At 49.7% G+C, this 15,632-nt stretch overlaps 1 protein-coding gene across 2 annotated transcripts in view; it reads right to left on the bottom strand.

Moving 5' to 3' along the window:
* Nucleotides 1–15,632, bottom strand: part of ABHD12 (abhydrolase domain containing 12, lysophospholipase) — a 77,078-nt gene that overhangs the window by 28,088 nt on the left and 33,358 nt on the right. The window lies entirely within an intron of this gene.

Raw genomic sequence — 15,632 nt, 5'->3', positions numbered from 1 at the left:
CCGACATGGGACCCCAGCGACAACCTCATCTTGGAGGAGAGTGATCTCCGGCGAGCTTGCCAGTCAGCTCCTGCCAGCTCCTGCAGGCAGGTGTGGGTTACTCATTAGCCCTCTGCGGGCAGCAGTGCCCCACAGGCAGCACACAGCAGTAGAACCTGCCCAGCCGGGTCCTGGAGAGCACAGCGGCCGCAGCTGGACCCGACTGTCCTGGCATTTCCACCCACCCACATGCCCTGCTCCTGGCCTCCCAGGTCAGTCACCAGGCAGGCTTCTCCACACTGCTCTAATCCCTCACCGACTCAAGGCGCTCCTTGCCCTCTTTTCCACTCGCTGGCCTCAGGACTTGTGTATGACAAAACAGGGAGGACCTGAGATGAGCTTCTGTCCACAAGGTTACAGCTAGGACTATCTGCTGCACAGACATTGGTTCAAATGAAGACTTGGAAAAATGTCCGTTACTGCAGCTAGTAGCAATGAACCCAACACACTTTTTGCAATACAGAAAACTTGAGTGTCGAGCGTGGAAATCACACTTTTATAGTTCCCTTTACCCCTGCTCAACAGAAGACTGATGGACTCCCTCCCCTACCTGCTTCTGCCTTCAACCTGCAGGGACACCACCTGTCACAGAGCAGCTGGAACCAGTTCCCCAGACATGCACCAAAGAGGCAAGCTTCAGCTTTATGCTCCCATGGGAATCATCTTGACTCAGAGGCCCTTTCAAAGGACCACCATGTACCAAGGGCACTCCTGGAGAACAGCTGCCCTCCTTCACCTCACAAAACAGAGATGGAAACTGCTGGCACACATGAAGAGCAGAGATGGCTCTATGCTAAGACGCATGGGACAGCCTCCAAACGTGGCACGTTCTAGAACAGGGCTGCAGGGCCAGAGAAGCTGTACGTGGTGCTGGGACTGAGGCGGGAGTGCTGACTGAGGGACAGTCAAACTGGCTGTGTGAGCACGCCTGTACCCCCGTCTGCACACTGACAACTGGTGGACTTAGTCACACACACGGCACCTCAGTGAGACGAACCCAAGCAGCCAGCTGGCACAGCTGGTGGCAATACACCTGTCCAACAGTGATGCGGCGCTCACGGCCCTGCTCCCCTGGGCGGTCACCGTGGGGCGCCAGTCCCCTACAGAGAACACTGGCGTCCATCCCCACACATGCCCACAGCTCAGGGCAGCCGGGCACTGATCAAGCACAGACCCAGCCTCCATTCATGTAAGGAATGAGTGAAATGAAAAATATAACCTATCACCATGTGTATGCAGAGAAAGCAATGTTCAAAGTCCACAGTATCGTGCATCACTTAGAGAGAAATAAAACCAATCACCTCAGTTTCAACCTTAAAAAATAACAACATGAAATCATTAAATCCAAAGCAGCACACTTAAGAATAAATTACAGTAAAAATCAATGGAAATGAAAACAGATAATCTACAGAGAAAAGTCAGTAAAAACAAAACCCTGACTTCTGGAAAGATCCATTGAATGGATAAGCCTGCATCTACTCAGGCTAACTGAAAAGCAAGGAAGATACAAACTACTAATTTAAGAAATGACAGAGAGGGCCCAGTGCAACAGCGTAGTGGCTAAAGTACTCGCCTTGAAAGCACCAGGATCCCACATGGATAATGGTTCTAATCCCCGACAGCCCCACTTCCCTTCCAGCTCCCTGCCTGTGGCCTGGGAAAGCAGCCAAGGACAGCACAAAGCCTTGGGATCCTGCACCCATGTGAGAGACCCAGAAGAGGTTACAGGCTCCTGGCTTTGGATCGGCTCAGCTTTGGCCACTGCAACCACTTGGGGAATGAACCATCGGAAGGAAGAGCTTCCTGTCTGTCTCTCCTCTCTGTATATCTGACTTTGCAATAAAAATAAATAAATCTTTTAAAAAAAATTACAGAAGATATCACTAGAGTCCATCCACGTTAAAAGGATATAAAACTGAACAATTCTATGTCCACACATGTGGTAAGCAAGATAAAATTAACCAATTCCTTGAACAAACACAACCTCCCAGAACCCATACAGGAATATGCAGACAACCCGAATAAGCCGTTTCTAGCAGGTGAATTGAAACCCAGCAGCCGCCATTAGCTGAGCTCCAACACAGGAGCAAAAGCAATGCAGCGAAGCAGACACAGTCTTCCATAAACAGCACTCTAACCACCAGCCATCTGTGTGCAGGCCACACGCTGGTCACAGAAGTTAACTCACAATGGATTTTTTTTTTTAATAATCTTAGTTTATTAGGGTACAAAGGGTCACGGGCTACAGGGTGAAAGTGGGTAATATCATTGTTCCCACACTAATATAATCATTTTGCCCTGTATCTGGGGTTAGGGGAGTAACAAAGGGAAAAGCCCCACCCTACTTCCCACCCATCCCCGATCTCCAACATGAGGCGCTCTCCAAGGGTCCTGCTCAAACAGTTTTGATAGTTCATCAGTTCTGGATTGCTGCCAATCTCACCGTCCCAACCGCAATGAAACCTATTCAGAGTCCACTGGCTGACAGTCTCTTGATGGTTGGGGTTCCAAGATCAGCAGTTCAGTTGGAGAGATATCCAAAGAAACTTCATCTGAGTTGATCCCAGATCTGATTCTTGAGTGAGTTTGCTAGTACAGACTCCAACACTGTTCGTCACACCAATCAGCTTATGCATATGCTGGTCGTTGCGATTGTTGGGTCCGTTCGGCTTCCAGCCCTGTCTTCCTTGTGAACCAACGGGTGTTGTAGTCCAGCTCAATTCTACCCACTTCATACTTGGTCTTCATGCAAACCAGTTGGAGCTGCAGCCTAGTTGGGGCGACTCCCCAAAACCCCTACCAGTTCTGCCCCCTACCCTGGTTCCCATGCTTGCCAGTATGCACCGCAGGCTTGTCCAGCCTGACGCACATCCCATTTATCTCTCGCACACGTCAACGGACATTGAAGCCTAGTTCAACCCAACCAACCTATTATCCAGCCCGTACACCCACTGGCAGGTGCCTTTCTGTCTGGTCCCCCGCTGCTCCTAGCCTGGTTTTCGTGCTGTCCAGTGAGGGTGGTAACCCTGAGGGAGGTGCCCACTATTTCCCTACTAGGCCACACCAACTCCCAGAGTATGCAGTCTCCAGGTGGTTTTGGCATTTGAGTTGACAGAATTAGCTCCCAGTACCAGCCTCTGCCAGCTAATGCTGTGCTAAGCCCAAACACCCCTCAACCCACTCTAATTTTAACTTGCAACAGTCAGAACAGTCAGCTCACCATGAGGCCCACAGGTGCTATAGCCCTGCCTAGTCTGAACTGCCCCCATCCGTATTCACACTTTCCAATGGAAGTAGTTATCCAGCAGGGGTGCCCATGTTCCCCTGTTGGCTTTGCCTCCGCCCCGATTGTCACATGTGCTGTTTGTGAGCTGCAGCCACATCTGGTACGGCTCATCTCACCTTGGTATTACTTGTTGTGTACTGGTATGTGTTGCAACCGAACCTGGCTCGACCCACACTCTGTTCTGGTGCTCAGATTCACCAGAAGGTAATGTGAACAGATTCAGGCTGGTCTGCCCCCAACCCACGCCATGTGTATGCCAGTGGGATAATTTTCATTGTCTGTTCTGGGTTGTTCCCCATTGTGCTTCTTGCGCTTACCTGCATGGGACTGTGTCCTGCCAGATAAGTTGCCCAGGCTCCTCCACCAGAACCTCTCCCAATGCCAGTTTTCACGCATACCAGTGGGTCCATGAGCCAGCACTACTCAGTTTGCCTCCTATCCTAGGAGGAACAGTGGCTTTTCCTGACTGGCCTTCGACCCAAGCTGGTTCTTGTTGTTGGATATTTCAACCCAGCCACGGCTCTTCCATACCCCCACACAGCTCACACATGGTTCAGTAAGGGCTGAGACTTAGCCTAGTCTGTCACACATCTCTCCCTGGTCCTCCAGAGCACCAGATGGTGTTGGAATCTGGCCTGGCTTGGTGCTTCCCGTCCCAGTCCACACTTGTGCCAAGTGAGATTACAATCATATCCTGATCAGAATGCAGCCTCAGTTCCAGCCCATGCGCTCCTTGGTGGGGAACTCAACCCAGCTAGGGTGTCCCGTTATTTCCCCAACCGGGCCTCTTCCCTGCCACAGAGCAGGTGCAGGCCGGTGGTTGTTCTGTCTCTGCTTGGCAGAGCCCTCACTTGTCCTGGCCCCTTGGATGCTGTGGCTTAGTGCCTCTGCCTCATGCAGATCAGTATATGCCAGGACCTACATGGCATGAGCTGTGCTCCAACCTGATTTCTGTTGTTTCTTGTGAGTTAAGGTTTGTTCAGCCCTGCCCATTCTGCCCCCTTACAGTGGCAGCCCGGCCCACCCCACATCCTGTTTAAATATGCACATTTGGGTGCTGCTGCCTTGACCTACCCTGACTGTTGTGGATTACTTTACCCATGAGTGATGGCAGGTGGCGTGGTCACATCTAGCTTAGACCATTGCAACCCCACCTTGCAAGCTAACCCGGGGGACTTGTATTCCAAAGGGTTGGGCCCACACAACCCCACAGAGTCTACCCCCAGCCCAAGTTCTCTTGTGTGCTGGATAGTGTCTTGATCCTGCCAAATGTGACCACTCCACAACTCCAACACTCAGTCGGGCAATGGTACCCAACACTGCCAAAGAGGCCCCCATCCATAGCTTCGGTGTGGGCTAGTGTGTGACCATCAGTAATGTTCTATACTAATATCCCATCTCTGTATTCATAATTGAGCTGTTGCATCTGTCTTACTGAAATTATCTTCTGAATACTTCCCTAAAACCACTAGGTCTTGGTCCCCTCGCATGCTTAAATCTGTCATGACCTGGTCACTGAGAATACCCGAAAATTCACTTTGCACCTACACTCAACCTAGCCTTAGTCATGAGTGACCCCAGGCAGCAAGTACATATCTTGAAAACCCCAGAGTTCGCCCTGCCGGGCGGCCAGCAAGCAATGCCTGGCACCATTTGGTGCACTGGCCGCCCTGGGGGAGGCCGAGGACTCGTTCACTGCCTTGTGGCAGTGTCTTTGGCGTGAGTCCCCCGCATTGAGTCCGACCCGGCAGGGGCACCCCCCACAGCTGCCACACTGCAGGGAGCGTCAGTTGCCCCTGAGCCCAAGGACCAAACTTCACAATGGATCTTAAGCATCAGTGCAAAGCACAGAGCTAAAACTCCTAGGAGATCAGAAAGCAGAAAATCACCTGGCGTGTGGCGATGCTTCAAATAGAAAAACAAAGGCATGGTCCAGGGAAGGAACGACAGCCAAGCTGAATTCTGTTAAAATGAAGAATTTTCAAACTGCAAATACAATGCCAAGAGAACAAGTAGATGAGCTACAGCCTAAACAAAACCATTTATAGAAACACATTTGCTAAAAACCCGTTATCCAAAATACACATGAACTCTCCTGACAGTAAGAAAACAAGCAACAAGCAACTTGCTTTTCAAAAATAGGTACCTCAACTGCAGGACAATACAAGAAAAGACGTCCCGTAATTTGTTTTTTATTTGGGAAATGTAAATGATCGGGTTGGCGATGTGCTGTAGATGGGTAAATCTGCCACTTGCAATGCCAGCATTCCATACAGGCCTGTTCATGTCCAGGCTGCCCCACTTCCAATCATGCACCCTGCTACAGCCTGGGAGAGCAGCAGAGGACAGCCCAGGGGCTTGGGCCCCTGCCCCCACATGGGACACCCAGAAGAAGCTCCTGGCTTTGTGCCGGTCTAGCCCTGGCCAGTGCAGCCATCTGGACAGTGGACTGGGGAAAGGGAGGAGGGGAGAAAAGGAGGAAGGGGAGGAAAGGGGGAGGACGAGGGTGGAGGGGAAGAGTGGGAGAAGGGAAGAACGGAGGTGAAGGGGGAAGAAGGGGAGGAGAGGGAGAAGATGGAGGATGGGGAGAAGACGGAGGAGGAGAGACCAAGAGAGAGGGGCAGGGCAGGCCTGGCATGATAGCCTAGTGACTAAAGTCCTCTGTGCTAGGATCCCATATGGGTGCCGGTTCTACTCCCAGCTGCTCCACTTCCCATCCAGCTCCCTGCTTGTGGCCTGGGAAAGCAGTCAAGGACGGCCCAAAGCCTTGGGACCCTGCACCCTCGTGGGGTAGGATCAGCGCAGTACCATTCATTGCAGCCACTTGGGGAGTAAAGCATCAGAAGGAAGATTCTCCTCTCTGTATATCTCACTTTGCAATAAAAATAAATCTTTTAAAAAAAGAGAGAGAGAATACGTTCCACCTGCTAATTCAGCCTCTAAAACCTGTAAGAGCTGGGCCTGTGCTGGAATTCCACCTCGGTGTCTTACTTGGAGGTGATGACTCGGTTACTCAGGGCATCACCTCTTCCTTTCGCAGTGCACACGGCCAGGAAGCTGGAACTTGGGCCCAGGCATTCTGGCAATGAGACACAGGGTTCTAAATAGCGTCTTAGCTGCAGCACCAAACACCCGCTCACAGCTTGCCAGTTCCTTACAAATTAAACATACTTTTAATATAATCCAAAAGTCAGGATCCTTAGTTATTTACTCAGATGAACTAAAACTTTGGGTCCAGAAAATACCTGCACGCGTTTTGAACAGCAGCTTTATTCATAACGTCCAGAACTTGGAGGGAGCCTAGATACCCTGGTAGATGAATAGATAAACAAACAGAGACATACCCAGAAAATGGAGTAACACTCAGTGTTAAACAGAAATGCGCTTCAAGCCATGGAACGAATGAGAGAAACATATGATCTGTAAAACTCAGTAATACTAAGTCATAGAAATCAATTTGAAAACCACTGACAACGTATGACTCCAGCCTCATGCCATTCTGCAGCAGCAACACTGGCTTGCTGGGAGGTGAGGGGTCAGCAGGGCACAGTGAGACTGTCCTTAGTGACACCACAACGGTGGGTGGACACCAATACACAGGCCAGTGGACAGTGTGTGTCACATCAAGAGTGAATGCAAACTGCAGATGTGGTGGGATCATGATGTGTCCAGGCATGAGAACAAATGTGCTCCCAGGTTCAAGAGGCAGAAGTGAGGCAGGCTGTGTGTGTGTGTATGCAGACAGCTAGGTGGAAGTCTCTCTGTGTGTGTCTGTGTGTGCACAGCAAGACAGGCTGCATATGTGTGTGTGTGCATGCAGACAGCGAGGTGGAAGCCTGTGTGTGTATGTGTGCGTGTGCCAACAGTGAGGCAGGTTCTGTGTGTGTGCATGCAGACAACGAGGTGGAAGTCTGTGTGTGTGTGTGTGTGTGTGTGTGTGTGTGTGTGTGTGTGCGCAGACGACAAGACGGCAGCCTACGTGCATGTGTGTATGTGCAGGCAAGTGTGTGCGTGTTCACTTGTGCAGAAGTCATGGAAATCTCTGTACTTTCACTTGGTTTCATTGTGGGCTTGAAACGACTCTAAAGAAGTAAACCTCGTTAGAAAAGGTCAACAACAAAATCTAACTCACAGCTGTCAAGGGTTTTCAGGCTCCACAGGAAATGTGATGCTGAGGCAGAGAAATGCCGCAGTGCAAGGTCCAGGCAGAAGCAAAGGCAAGCAGGATGCTGAGGAACCCAGAGAAGCTGCTGCACAGTGCGGAGCAGCATGTCAGGCTGTCAGACCGGGCCACCTGCAACCCAGCTCCCCACTAATGCGCCTGGACCCCTCCGCGAGACCCAGAAGCAGCTCTGGCTCCTGGCTTCACCCTGGCCCCAATCCAGTCATTGCAGCTGACTGGACAGTGACCAGCAGATGGAAGACCTCTCTCTTTATCTCTGTCCCTTTTTTCTTTCTTTCAAAGGAAAAGAAATTCACAGAACAAAAGGAATGCATTACTTTATTCTGACAATTTCACAGCCTTCGTAAGACACATTTCCTACTGTCGGTCTGACTTGTTACACTCCTGAGCATAATTCAGTCCCTGAGGAGTCTGCATTGCACTGCAGAGGCTGCGCAACCTGCGCTGGCACCCCACAGCACATCGTGGCCCAGCTAGCTCAAGACCTCTCTCTCTCTCTCTCTCTCTCTCTCTCTCTCTCTGTAACTCTGCCCTTAAATAAATAAAAGAGTCTGTATCCAGCCAAGGGACATGGCGATATGGCTGGAGCCTCCGGAAGCCCCTTGCTCGTCTGACCACAACTGGGCTCTCCTGCAGGCAGGGCATGCTGCTTCTTGCTTGTGCCCTGGGAGGTTTCCTCTCTTACACAAGACATGAGCTTCCAGATGTCTGACATTACCCGGGCATGAATATTTAACAGCGAGAGACTACATTATTCTGATACCCGAGAGCACCACCTCGCATCATAGCATCTGCCTTCTCCAGCTTCCGTTCCAGCCAAAGCTATGGTCAGCAACAAACCCCATCAGCAAGTCTGAGAAATGTTTAAAGAGACACTCAGGGAAACAAAATGTACACACTGGTATTATAACCGCACATCAGAAAGATAAAAATATTTTCATGTTTAAGCGCGCACACACAACAAATCTCCATTTCTTCTGGAAAAAAAAAAACTAATGAGAGGCAGACTACCGAGTTTCAAGCAAGAGAATATGAACGCATCAATGGAAAGGTCAGAAAGGACACATGACATGAATTAGAATGTAGGGGGAAAAAAAGTGGGGGCCACTGTGTACTTTAACAAACACACTTTTGATAATTCAACGATTAAGGCCTATTTGTCAAAATTAGGCAATAAAAGCCATAGTCAGATGGTCAGAGGAGGAAGTAGCAGACAGTGTGGACTGATCAAATCAACTCAGCTGAAAACAAAGGCAGTAACTTCTGTGGGGGCCTGCTTGGCCTGCTCCAGACACACAAACCCGAGTGTCCCGGGAAAGTTGCTCCGCGGTTTTGAAAACTGGGGAGCTGTTCCTTACAGTTCCTATTTACCTGGAGAAGCATGTCTGGCATGGCCAAGGTCAGACTGACCTCCTAGAGGCGACTTGCCCCAACTGCAGGAAGTAAGAGGGACCTTTCACAGACTGTGGCAAAGGCTGCTGAGTGTCACTCCAGAAATAAACAGCACTAAGGGCAGTTTAAGTCCCCCAGCTGGCTCCAGGGCAGGTGTGCGTGAAGCCAGGTCAAGGGTCAGCTGTGGATGAGGCCTGTGAAGAAGACAAGTGACTCGGTTCCCATGCCCTCAACCAGTGCTGCTCCACTTCACTTCTGTTCTTTGATAAAAGCTAGCAAAAGTTCCTGGTACAACAGCCAAGTGGCTAAATTCTCACCTTGAATGTGCCAGGATCCCATATGGGTACCGGTTCCTGTCCTGTTTGCTCCACTTCCCCTCCAGCTCCCTGCTTGTGGCCTGGGAAAGCAGTCAAGGACAGCCTGAAGCTTTGGGACTCTGCACCCATGTGGGAAACCTAGAAGAAGTTCCTGGCCCCTGGCTTCAGACTGGCGCAGCATCGGCCTTTGAGGCCACTTAGGAAGTGAATCATCGGACAGAAGATCTTCTTCTCTATCTCCCTTCCTCTCTGTATATCTGCCTTTCCAATAAAATAACTAAATCTAAAAAAAAAAAAAAAAAAAAAAAATAGGCAGTGCAGCAAACTAAAAGTACAGTGGAAGGTCTAAAAAAATAGAATGAACGAAGCAGAACAAAGAATATCAGAATAGGAAGATATTTTCTGTCACTAGGAGGTAACAAGCAAAAAGCTAGAAGCAGAGCTAGGTCAAACTGAAAAAAAAAAATATCCAAGAATTAAAAGATCCAATTAAAAGGCCCAACATAAGAATTAAGGGAGTTCCAGAAGGCACAGAAGGAGGAATTGGGATTAAAAGTTTATTCAATGAAATAATAAACAAAAACAGCCCTAATATGGAGAAAGAATTGGAAAACAATATCCAGGAGGGTCGCAGAAATCGCCAAAAGCAACCTTCACCAAGACACATGATAATCAAGCTTCGCCTCAGTTGAACATAAGGAAAAGATCCTTAAATAGAGGAACCACAATCAAACTCACAGCTGACCGCTCAGACGAAACACTGCAGGCCAGGAGAGAATGGAGTGACATATTCCAGACTCTAAAACGGCAAGTTTTCAGCCCAGAATAACGTATCCTGCAATGCTCTCCCTTGTCTTTGAAAATGAAGTAAAATTCTTCCACAATAAAGAAAAACTCCAAGAGTTTGTGTCCTCAACAAACTCAAAGATGTTCTAGTGAAAGAGAAAAGGAATGGCAGCTACCAAAGCCACAGGCGAATGTGGAGAACATCCCAGTAAAAGGCCAACAGAACACTCAATCAAAGAACAACCCATTACTAAGATGACAGAACCAAACTGCCACCTATCCATATTAACATTGAATGTAAATGGCTTAAACTCATCAGTCAAATGCCACAGAGGACTGGATAAAAAAAAAAAAAAACAAAAGCATCTACCTGCTGCTTACAGGAGACACATCTCACTAAAAAAGATCAGAGGAGGGCCCGGTTCCACTCCCCTTACAGGGCACTTTTTATGGCCTGGGAAAGCAGTAGAGGATGGCCCAAATTCTTGGGACCCCCATATCTGAGTGGATCACCCAGAAGAGGCTCCTGGCTGCTGGCTTTGGATCGGCTCAGCTCAGGCTGTTGTGACCACTTGGGGGGTTAACCAGCTGATGGAGGATCTTTCTATCTCTCCTACTCTCTGTAAATCTGATTTTCCAATAAAAACAAATAAGTTTTTAAAAACAACAATAAAAACATAAATCTTTTAAAAAGATACCCATAGATCAAAAGGGAAGGACCATATCATGCTGAAGTAGCCATACTCATATCAGATAAAGTTTGAACCAAAAAGTAAGACAAAAAAGGACATTATATATTGATGAGGATTGATTCAGCAAGAAAATAACAGCAGTCATAAATAATACACGTAGCTTAGATCACCTGGCTATACAGATATCAGACATAAAGGGAGAGAGATGAGCTCCAGTGCAGTATCATCCACCGACACTACAGACAGGTCATCCAGCCAGAAAATCAGATACACCAGAGTTATCCATATCACGGAGCAAACAGAACTGACACTGACAAACAAACGCCTCACCCCAAGCGAGACGCACACGCTTCTCACCAGCATACATAACATTCACACAACAAGGAAATAAACCAAGTCTCCTGAACATTTTCAAAATGTGTCTTCTCAGATCACAATGGAATAAAACTAGATATTCATAACAGGAAATTTACAAAGACATGGAGATTGAACAATAAGCTTTGGAATGACCAATGGATGACAGAAGAAATTTTTTAAAATGGCCCCAGTGTGGTAGCCTAGTGGCTGAAATCCTTGCCCTGCATGCACCAGAATCCCATGTGGACACTGTTTCATATCTGGGCCTATTTGCTCCACTTCCCATCCAGCTCCCTGCTTGTGGCCTGGGACAGCAGTGGGACCCTGCACCCACATGGGAGACCTGGAAGAGGCTCCTGACTCCTGGCTTCAGATCAGCTCAGCTCCAGCCATTGCGGCCACTTGGGGAATGAATCAGCAGGTGGAAGATCTTCCTGTCTCTCCTCCTCTCTTTATATCTGACTTTCCAATAATAAAAACAAATACCTTAAAAGAAAACTTTCTTGAAACAACTACAAATGGGGCCCAGTGGCGTGGCCTAGCGGCTAAAGTCCTCGCTCACCTTGAATACATCGGGATCCCATATAGGCGCAGGTTCTAAACATGGCAGCCCCACTTCCCATCCAGCTCCCTGCCAGTGGCCTGGGAAAGCAGTCGAGGACGGCCCAAAGCCTTGGGACCCTGCACCTGTGTGGGAGACCCAGAAGAAATTCCTGGATCCTGGCTTCAGATTGGCATAGCATCGGCCGTTGCGCTCACTTGGGGAGTGAAATATCGGACAGAAGATCTTCCTCTCTGTATGTCCTCCTCTCTGTATATCTGACTTTCCATTAAATAAATAAAATCTTTTAAAAAAAGAAAGAAACAACTATAAATGGAAACCACACATAGAACAACCCGTGGGCTGGCTGGCACTGTGGCATACTACGTTACCCTGCGGCATGAACTGCACTGCCTTAGGCACTCTCTCCTTCCAACTCAGCTCCCTGCTAACACACCTGCAAAAGCAGAGGCAAGGCCCTAAGTCTGCAGGCTCCTGCCAACCTGTGGGGAGACCTGGAAGAGGCTCTGTGCTCCTCACTTGCAGGTGGTGCAGAATGAAGCAGTCTCTGTCTCTTGCAGCCATCTGCACAGTGAACCAGAAGAGAAGACCTCTTTCTCTCTGTAACTCTTTCAAATAAGTAAATAGATAAATAAATATTTTATTTTTAAAATAAAATGACAGAAAAAAAAAACCAGAAAAGGGTCAGCATTATAATGCAGTGAGTTAAGCCTCTGCCTGAAGTGCTGCTATTCCCCAAGTGCCAACTCAAGCCTTCATGCCTCTGTTTGCAATCAAGTGCCCTGCTAACACACCTGGGAAAACAGCAACAGAGGGCCTAAAGGCTTGATAAGCTGCCAGCAGCAGGAAGACCCACACGGAGCTCTAACTTCCTGGCTTTGGCCTGGCCCAACCCTGGTTGTTGTTCATTTGCGTAGTAAATTAACAGATAGAACTTCCCTCTGTCTTGATTTGTGGAGGCCTGGGGGTGCAAGCCTGTAGGGGACCTGGAGGATGGCACTGGCAAGGGTGTGCAAAGACCTGGGTGTTCACACACAGGAAGGCGGAGCAAGCAGGGTGATTTCCGCACATGCTTGAAACTGGGGCAGGTGTTGCGCGTAAAGGAGAGCCATAGGTTAGCATGCTGGTATGGTGTACTGGTAGACCAGGCTTGGGGACAGGCCTGAGTTTAGGTGGACACAAGAGTAGAGTGCCAGAGGACTGGATCTGGGGACCAGTCTATGAGTTCCGAGGGTGGAGCTCCAGAGCAGCTTGTCGGCCCACTGGGAGATTAGCTGAGGAATCCACGTGCTCCCTGAGCACAGCGACTGTGGACTGCTCAAAAAGTGGGTAGCGGATGTGTGGGAGGAAGGACCACTGAGAGAGTATGTTGCAGGTGAGGAATGACTTCTGAGGGACTTCGATCGATAGGGCCACTGTACTTGCAGGTAAGTGACGGGGCTGAGACCAAGCAATTTGGAGGAAGGAAGCTTTCTGGGTTTGGCTGATACGCTGGTCCACATGGGAAACTGGAGCTGCACTAGTTAGGGTAGACCATCACTAAACACCACCTACCAGCACACACTACAGCTAAGGCTGAGGGCCTACCCGGCAGGGCTAGATCACAGCACCCACCAGTGAGTGTAAGAACAGGGATGAGCCATGACACTAACCAGCACACAAGAGAACCAGGTCTCAGGGCAGAATCTGTGGGGAATATGTGGGTTCATCCCTGTGGAACTGCAGTATCCACTGGTTTGTTCAAGAGCTGGGTGTGGTGAAAGGTTGGCTAGGCATTACCATGGAACCCCACAACACTCATAGGTGCTGGAGCTGGAACAGACCAGGGTGGTCCAGGCTGCAGCACCTGTAGGTGCACCCAAGAATAGGGTGTCGGATGGGAGGAGAAGCAACATCAGGCTGAAGCAGAGGAGACAGACTGTCAGTTAAGGGCCCAGCACCTGCTGGCACACATGAGATCTGGGTCCAGGAGTGAGCCTGGTGGGAAATCTAGTGAACACCCCTGGTGGGCTGTAGCTCCCACTGGTGAGCATGTGATTCAGGCCTGGGTGTTCGTCAGTCAGGCAAGGCAGCTCCACTTGTCAGCAAGTGTGTGGGCTGGTTCAGGGTCGGGGGTTAGGGGAGAGAAGGTATGTATGGAGTGTAGGTCATGCTGGTCTAGGCTACCATACATACTGGTTTACTTGAAAGCCAGGGATGTCGGCAGGCTGGCCAGGGCTAGGTTGCAGCACCCACAAGAGTTGGGACTGGGGACAAGCCAGATCAGGCCAGGTTGCAGCATTAGATGGCAAAGGTCAAGACAGGAGATAGGCTATTCCAGGCTGGGTCAGAACAACTACCCTGGCACATGCAATATTTGTGGTTGGGAGCAGGCCTGGCTGGGGAACTAAGGGAGCACCCTAGCTGGGGCGCATTGGTGAATGTGAGAGCTGGAATGAAGGTGGTGAACTGGGGTGGACATGACTGTAGCATCCTTCAGCACTGGTGTGGACTAGGTCTGGGTGTGCCAGATTGGGTAAGCTTCAGCATCACTGTTGCTCATAAGAGGCAGGGTGGGACTAGGATGGGCTGGGCTATGCCTCAGCATCCACTGAACCATGCAAGAGCTGGATATGGAGGTGGACCAGGCAGGGCTGGGCTGTTGCACCCAACAATAAGAACCGGATGGGTGTGGGCCATTTGGGCAAGGTCACTTGTACCTGCCAGGACAAGAGGTAGGCAAAGTCAGGCTGATCCAAAGACCCACCAGTGTGTGCAAGATCTGCCACTTGGAGGTGACCTGATAGAGGAGCTTGGGGAACTCCTCTGTCAAGATGCTGTCCCTGCAGGTGAGTACAAGAACTGAGGCTGAGGGCAGCCCAGACCAGGCCAGGTTACAGTACCTGCCGGCACTGTAATTATGGGAAATTATGGGCACCCCTCTGATGGGCTGCAGCTTCTACTGGTGCACATGAGAACCAGGTTGGGAGCAGTACTGGCTTAACAGGCAGTGGCACCCACCAGTATGAGTATGAGCTGGACAGTGGGGTTGGTTGGGCTGAACTAGCTTCCAGTATCCACTGATGTGTACGAGAGCCAGATGGGATGCAGGATGGACTAGACCAATTTGCTACACACACCAGCTACAGAGCAACCAAGGCTGTGGGTGGGCCTTGTGGGGGTTTCTGGGGGTCACTCCGACTAGGCTGCAGCTCCTGCTGGTACATGTGAAGGCAAAGTCTGGTGGACAGATTTGGGCTGGGCCACAGCATCCACTGGTTTATCATGTAAGAATTGGGGCTGGAGACAGAAATTACCCAACAACTAATACCACCAGTGTGCATCTGTAGGCTGATGTGGGTGATGGACTGAACTGGACTCCACACTGGCTAGCATAGACAGGAGTCAGGTCTGGGTTCACCTCTAGTGAGGTGTCTTTGGGGACACCCCAACTGGATCCCTGGACTCAGAACTCCAACCATGCGGAAAATCACAGGATCTGTGGTCTGTGAAGTGTACGTGTCAGAACTGTTTCCTCAGTGTTGAAGCCTATGCAGTGGAGAGCATGCCCAGATGTTCATGGGGGACATAACACACAGTTCACTGAGGTCTGCATAGGACAGCTAGTACCATGGAGGGCGGAACAAACTGGACAGCTTTTCCAGTCAAGCTTTGACAGTGAGTATCTGGGTGAGTGGAGACTCTAAGCTGGACTGTATCAGCCAATTGACCTTATAAAGATTTCCTCAACCTTGCAGTAACAAAATCAACAGTATCTCAGAGCTATAAAACCCACTTAAACAGTCCCCTTGGAGCACGCTCCATATCAGGCAACCTGGGATGATGTCAGATGGCTGCCTCCCATCCCCGGGTATTCATGTAATTAGGATGTTGGGTACAGCTTCTCTCTTTCTCTCCCCACTTAACCTAGATGCAGGAAGATTAAAAACAGTTGTCTCATCCACTTTCCCCTACTGCTCAACCCTCCCCACCTTAATCCCTGGTTCACGTGGGCATGCACGATTCTTAATTATGTAAA

Source organism: Ochotona curzoniae, unplaced genomic scaffold (assembly GCF_017591425.1).
Source record: "Ochotona curzoniae isolate NIBS_2020 unplaced genomic scaffold, NIBS_Ocur_1.0 contig_3520, whole genome shotgun sequence".
Taxonomy (NCBI): Eukaryota; Metazoa; Chordata; class Mammalia; order Lagomorpha; family Ochotonidae; genus Ochotona; species Ochotona curzoniae.
This window is presented reverse-complemented; position numbering and strand designations above follow the sequence as displayed.